Raw genomic sequence first — 7,427 nt, 5'->3', positions numbered from 1 at the left:
GGGTAGGGGCAGCGCCCTGCCCGGCACCCCCTCCCGTCCCTCTCCGCCGGTCCCCGTCCGTCCCCAGCGCCGTCGGGGCACAGCGGACCCGCCGCCGTCGGGGGCGCACAGCTCCGGAGGGCAGCGAGCGGAGCGGGTTCGTCGCCGAGATCCCGGTGCGGGTGTCCGGACACCGCGGGAATTTGACGCGCTTCCCCGTAGGGCTCGGCGCCGTCGGGGCCGGTTGCGCTGGCGGCCGCGGGCCGAGGTGGCAGCGATGAGCGGCCGCCGCTGTCGGAGGGGATGCTGCCGGTACGAGCGGGACAGTCGGCCCCGGGCAACGTTGCCCAGGGAGCCCCACGCTTCTTTGAGGAAATCAAGCTGTCGAAACAAATTAGGCTGGAAAAAACCACCCGGTGACAGATCTGCGTGGGGAGAGGCAGTAAGTGCGGGCTTAGGCTAGGCGGTTTGCGTTCAGGGCTGCTATGTAAAATGTGCTGAGGCTGGGGCCCTCCTAGGTGCTACCCAACAGCGATTTGGCACATGGCTAGGCTCTTGTGCCCCTGGTTTACCCCTGAGCTGACCTGCTTGTCCCTGATCCTTATGCCACAGGACCCCCCGGGTCCATGACCCAACCGGGAAGGATGCCAGGCTCTCCACAAGCTAATGCTGGGACATACCTGCCAGCTCCCTCATGTTTGCTCAGATACTTAGGGCTGAGGGTCAGATCCCAGCTGAGTGCACCAGCTGGTGAGGAATGCTTGCCCAGGACTTGAAGCCCTGTAACACACACCCACGGGCCTGGGGACAGCACAGCCTCCTCACCTGGTGGTGTGATGTTCCTTGCAAGCCAGAATATAAAGGAGATGGCAGGACGTCCTAGAGGTGGGATGGAGAGTGTCTGCAGGTGTGCACAGGCATGTGTGTGAATGGAAGGGTGCACATGCACAGGTACATGGGTGTGCAAGGGCACTGGTGTGGGTGTGAGGATGTGAGTGAGAGCTTGTAGGCGCGCACTGGCAGGCGAGTGTGTGTACAAACAAATGCCAGCACGCACAGGTGACTGGACCCGAGGCTTGCATGAGGGCATGGAGCAGATGTGAGCAGATATGTGTGCAGAGGTGGATGTGGACAGGTGTGCAGGTGCTGTGCATGGCTGTACACCTGATCCTGCCCATGTCTTGGTGTCCTGTGCCAGTTCTTCCAGAACTCCAGTCACGAGTGCACTTCTTTGTAGGAGAAGCTTTTCCAAAGCCCTCTTGGGCATTACAGAAATGATTTTTAAGGGAGAAAGAGGAGGTAAGAGATGCTTATCCTAGTGCAACATGGCTCCTTTGTAGGTGTCCAACAGAGTTGTTGAGTTATTTATCTGCTTGGAGAAAAATCCATGTGTGTGTGTGTGTGTGTGAGAGTGTGTGAGAGAGGATCCATTTCCGTACAGCAAACAAACCCCAGCCCTACTTTCCAGCTAAATAAAGGACTTAGGAGTCACTGGCTACCTGCTTATCTTTGTGGCTTCCCAGCAATCTGTGAGATGGCAAAAAGTCCTATGGAGCTAGCAGAATAAACCATGAAGTGGCACTTGCTGTGGACCCACATGTGCATGTCGTGTGTCCAGTAGCTGGATGCAGACACTGGGCAGTATTTCAAATTACATGCTGCAGAGTTTGTTACAAGAGTAAAAAAATCCTGTACCAATACCTACATTCTTGAAGTGCACAGCAGACTAGGGTAGTATTACCCTGTATGAACCAAAGCCCAACTCCTTCAGTAAGAAGCTGCCTCACCAGTAAGGCTCTGCCTTCTGGCTCGTGGGAAGCTGCAGCTGGGAATGGATTTTCCTATCAGATGTTCCAAAAGGCAGTGCTGCAGTTCAGTCACCTCTGGGGCTGTGTCTCTCTGTGCCATGCCAATTCCATGCCTCCAGAGGGCAAAGTCAGATCGTGCTTCGCTTTCCTCTCCTAGAGGATGGGGAATGAAAGAGGTGTGTGCTGAGGAGGGATGGTGTGCTGAACAGCTGCTTTTGCCCTTCCTGCTGATGATGAAAATCCTTTCCCAAGTAAGTACTTTCCTTGGCAGAGCCCAAAGCAGAGTGAAATGGATACCCAAACAGCATGTGCTGGCTCTTGTCTCCTCTCCTTTGCACATCACACAACTTAAACTGTGGTGCCAGTATTTGTGAGTGGAGTGGGAGTTGTATAACATGGTGCCCTGGAGACTACTCTCAATCTGGTATTCTCATAAACCTATTTAAAAACACTTTTAAGTCTCTACTTTGGGAGCAGGACCATGTCCCATTTTAAGCATTGGTGTCTCTTTTGAGTAGCAGTTCCCATGGGGAGGGAACTATGGAGAACATGAAACTCCAGCTCACCCACTTGGATCTTAGATTGCAGATCTCCTCCACCTCTAAGTCAGGTGATGCCTGTTGCTGGAGCAGGACAGTTTGTGTTCATGTTTGTGAAGCATTTTTTCTGTTTTGCTTCCATCATGCTGGAGGAGGGACAAGAGTAAGTAAGATGGAAAACACCATGCATTGATTAAACCCGTTCATAATAGAGTTCATAATATAATCAAAAATGTATGTTATCTACATAGTATTACCCATACAAAATCTATCACTTGAACTTTCTTTTGGACTCTGGGACAAAGTTTAGAGTTGCCGTATTTTCTGTTTAAATTTCTCAGCTCAGATCCTGCCAACACTAAGGTCTGCATCCTTCAGCTGGACAAAGAGGTCATTGATTGTGAGACCACTGCACCACAGAGTTTAACCATGCATGAGGGCACTGTGCCTTGGCCTCTCAAGAATGGAGTTTGTTAGTACTGGTAGCTGCTAGAGAATTACCCCGACCAAAATCCCACCTGCTTGGATCTCCAGAGCAATTTCCACCCATGGAAAGAAATGCAGTTCACTCCCCACACATCTGCCATATTACAAACCACACCACTGAGATCCCTCAAGGGTAGGCTATGGAGACACCTTGCTCTTTGTGAGTCCTATGACCTGAGCTGCTTCTTCCACTTCAACCAAACAAGGTGAAGTGGACACTAAATGTGTGGGCAGCCCCTTCATGTGCAACACATTGGTAGTTTTGTTTCTACATCAGAATTCCTCTCCCCTCTGAGGTGATAAAAAGTTTTGCCTCTGTGCCCCAGGAACAGCCGGGCTGTATTTAATGCGCTCCAAGTTAAGGGTCTTAATGTCTCCAAGTTAAGGCAAAATCAAAATCCCAGATAATATTGGCTGAATGCAAATCAAGTGAGAGCACATACCCATGGCACAGCCACCACCCCAAACTCAGCTGTGTCTGTCATGGAATGGCAAGTTTGGGGTTTTTATTGGCTGTGTGTTTGGTGCCAGGACCTTGCTTTTAGAAGTGTGGAGAGCATCAGAGCCAGACACATCATGATACTTTGTGACAAGGAGCTTAACCCTACCTGCAATTTGTGGTTAAGATCTGAGAGGGGACCATAAGCCTGAGCCTTCTGGAATAAGACATGTCATGGCTTGGCATCATTCATGCACTTTCAGAGCACATTCCACGAAGAAGTATCCAAAGTGACTGATCTGAAGATATTTTGCACCTAGCTGGAGTTAATGGGAGACAAGAACAGGGAGGTGATTGCATTTTGGAAAGACGTTGTGGCTAGATTGTGATATGGGAACCAAACCTCTGAGGGACAATGATGTGCTGCTGAACATGGAGTATGACCATGTGGCAGAAGAGAGGCTGGAAAACAACATACTACAAGGATACTGCATATTTTCACCAGCTGTTCACTTGCATAGTGGGGGTAAAATTTCCCTTTCCATCAGTGGCCTGGTTGTTTAGTGTCAGTGCTGTTTTTCCAGATTAATGCAGCTTCTCATCCATTGTTGAGTTTTCTATGGGAACTTGGGGCTCCTGGGGGGAAAGAATTTCTTGCTGAATCACACAGATATAGCCAGGTTTGTGTCGGAGACTTGAGTTAGCTGTTGTGGTCATTCTTCTGTAGAAAAAACCAAAACATCATGGTGACATTAAAACAGTCCATATCTCAGACCAGAAACTGGGGCAAGAGCCATGGGCAGTCTTAGTCTCCATCCAGCATGGTTCTACCTGGGCAGGGCACCGAGCATGCTTGACTGACAGCCCAGCAGCTCCCCTGGCTCTTGGAGGGAAACAGGATCTGCAGCAGGTGAGGTGCAGCGGGGGCAGGTGCAGGTGGGCAGGGCAGGCTCTCTCAGAGCTGAACACCACCTCTGACCATTCCCTCGGGACCCTGCCCCACTCGGGAATTCGGTGTGATGGGCAAGATTGGTGCTCTGGGGTGATGGTAGCGCTGAACTAGAGGGAGCAGCTGACACAGGAAGAGGCAAGGCCCCAGCCTAGAGGGAGCACCACAAAAGGGAGCACCACAAAAGGGAGCACAGAACTGCTGGAAAAAGCTTGGGGAGCCCAGCCAGGGCAAGATGTGAGTGGGGCCCTGCTGCAGAGGCTCTGGGGAGCGCCGTGCATGGGGCTGGACACAAGCCAGGAGTGACTCTTGCAGCAAGTGAGGTACACTCTGTACTGGGATTCCTGAGAAGGAGCACAGCTTGTCAGGCAAACCAAGGTCTGTGCCAGCACTCCTAAACAGTTAAACATGGAAGCTTGCTGTGCACACTGGCAGTGAGAGCCTCATTTAGCTAAGACATGGAGCCACAGCATGAAGCGATAGAAAACACCTCATGTGGTGTGGGCAGCAAGGAGCAGGCACCTTCTTAGTGGAAGCAATGTGGATGCAGCCTGAGCTGGATGGGCCATGACATACTCATTTGTTCTCCTGCTGAAGGAGAATTTAGAGTTGGTTTTCAAGAGAATAAGCTGCCCATTCTTGCCTTTGCATCACCAAGATATCACTGGGAGTAGCGCAGATCCATCAGATGCTTCAAAAAGGAGGAGCTGGCTTTTTCTGGAAACATGCAAAGCAGAATCAAGCTACTTCTATAAGCTGAAAATCACTTGCTATCCTTTTAGGGTTTTTTGGGGTTTTTTTGCGTGCAGGTGTTAGAAAGTTTGCATGGCTCTTGTTCCCTTGAAGCCTGTGAATTTCAGCACCTCATGAAAATCTTCCGGATGGGTATCTTTGAATAGCTGTCAGGCATAGGTGGCATGGAAATAACTTCTTCCTATTTTGTCTATCAAATGCCCTATTTGGGCAGTCATTCAGCAGTTTTGAGAGGCTGAATCTCTGGTAGGGTGAACATATTCCTGCTGAGTATTTCCCAGGTACCCTGCTGGGACCGGTGTGCTCTGCTGTCTCACAGCAGGTGTCACTGGCATCTGACAGAAGCTCCTACTGAGGGCCCTCAGGGTCAGAAAGACCCTGAGGCTCGTAGACAGGAAGTGTCACCCGATGACAAATTTTTTTTTAAGACAAATTACTATTTGCCAGAGTAGCAATTCTTCACAGCTATGAGTGAAACATGATACTTGATAGACAATGATAGAATACAGCGGTTTAGAGGGAATTGTTAATTGCTTGCTTTGGAAGCTGGGAATTAGTTATTTAAGTAGAATTAATTAATTAATTGCCACATTGTGAACAAAATATATTTGAAAATATCCTGCTTTACTTCAAAAAGCTATGTGGAAAGAAGTAATATTTGTTTTATTTTTTTTTTTGTTGCAGACAGAACCACATTGTCCTGGAACACTGGCTTTTTCTAAGTCACATTTAAGCAAGAGATAGAGGGGACAGGTCATTGTAGAGGCCAAACTGTAGAGTTAAGACGTAAATTTCACAGTGCAGGTGAGAGAAATTTCTTGGTGTTCTCTGTTGGCAGCGTTCCTCATGTTGTTTCACCCAAATATGGATATTTAAAACTCTTAACAAATTGCAGTGGCGATGCCCTGTAATTTACTAACCAATTCCCTATCCCAAGACATGCCCTGCACTGTGGTCCTTGCAGAGCACTTTGCTCGTGGTCACGGACACTGCATCAGCCAAGGAGGGAGATAAAGTGAAGGAGCAAAGTAGATGGGAGCAGTGGGGTAAGACTGGGAACACAGGAAGGAGGGGAAAGAGAAGTACCGTGGAAAAGCAAGGAATGTGGAGAGAAAGGGTTGGGGGTGGAGCTGGAAGAATATGGAGAGCCTTTGCGGGAACACTCCTTGGGAGGTTTGTTTGGTGGAGAGGATCTTGTACGGGTAGACAGAAAAAAAAGCTCACTTAAGTTTGATCTCCTCTGAATCTTGGTCTGGAGTCAAAGGCTCTCGGCATCACTTTCGTACAAGCGAAAAGTCATGAAAAGTAATGTCACAGCTTTCTAGGACTGGTCTACACAGACCACGAAAAGGTGCTTTTTTGTTCCTTTTTTTTTTTTTCTTTAAAGCAAGGAAAATCACTGAATAAACTGAGCATTATTAAACAAAACACTTGTTGCCCTTCCCTGGAAACTGCAGCTTTTAGCATGCTTTGCGTGACTCTACTTGATCAACAAAAATAATCTGTTTTAGTAGGTAGGTTCAGTCACCTACCTACACTTTTCGTGTGCCAAGTTTCTGACTCTTACTCGAGGTTTTCTGGGGAAGCCCTTAGCGCCAAAACAGGTCAGAGGGAGAGCTGGGGAGCAAAGCCATGGGGTCAGAGCCTGCAGCAGGGATTGCAGGGAGAGACAAAGGCACAGCCACAGCGTGGCCCTGCGGCTGGAGGCAAAACTCCCAGCTGGAAAACAGCTCCCAGTTAAAGCTGAGTAGCCTCTCTGCGCCCTTTCCTGGCCTTGGGCGCAGCCAGGTGGATGCTCAGGCTGGCGAGCGTGTGTCAAGCACTGACTGGGGAAAGAAAAGTTGTACTTTAAAAGGCAGAAAAGCTGCGGCATTGTGCGTGCATTGTGTGTGCCCGAGCAGCGCCCAGCGCACCGCTGGATGTTAAACCACGCCTGGCAGTAGGGAGAGCTGTGAGTACCGCTGCTTTCAGCTGCCCGGGGTTGATGCTGATGGGGGATCGGCAGGACCTCCCCCCCACCACCCCCTCCCACTGTAATTCCATGCCTAAGGGATGTAAATAGTCTTTATTTAAAAAACAAAGTGTAAAGTGGGGATAGTTCGAGCTTATTGGCACTGGCAGACAAAATCTGAATACTTTTACAAAGAGCCCCTGTTTTTTTTTTGCCTGGGCCCCTTTGTTCTCCTTGCCTCTCTCTGACCCTCTAGCAATCACCATGGTAATTACCAAGTAATGCCCTATTTACAAGTACCTTCCGAAATCTGCTGGAGTTTTGCGTGAGCCTGTAACAAAAATGTTTCTTCCCAGATGAGAAATCGGGTTATTTCTCAAATTCAAACTTTTTTAAACAAGACTGAAAAGGCAGTGAATAGCTGGCATCCTGCTGAAGTTAACAGATCTGTGGGGATTTACACTAGATAAGCATCTGCCCAGCGTTTGCCCGAGGCAATACCTCTAACCAGAAGTGTGTAGGT

The sequence above is a fragment of the Parus major genome, chromosome Z (assembly GCF_001522545.3).
Source record: "Parus major isolate Abel chromosome Z, Parus_major1.1, whole genome shotgun sequence".
Taxonomy (NCBI): domain Eukaryota; kingdom Metazoa; phylum Chordata; class Aves; order Passeriformes; family Paridae; genus Parus; species Parus major.
This window is presented reverse-complemented; position numbering follows the sequence as displayed.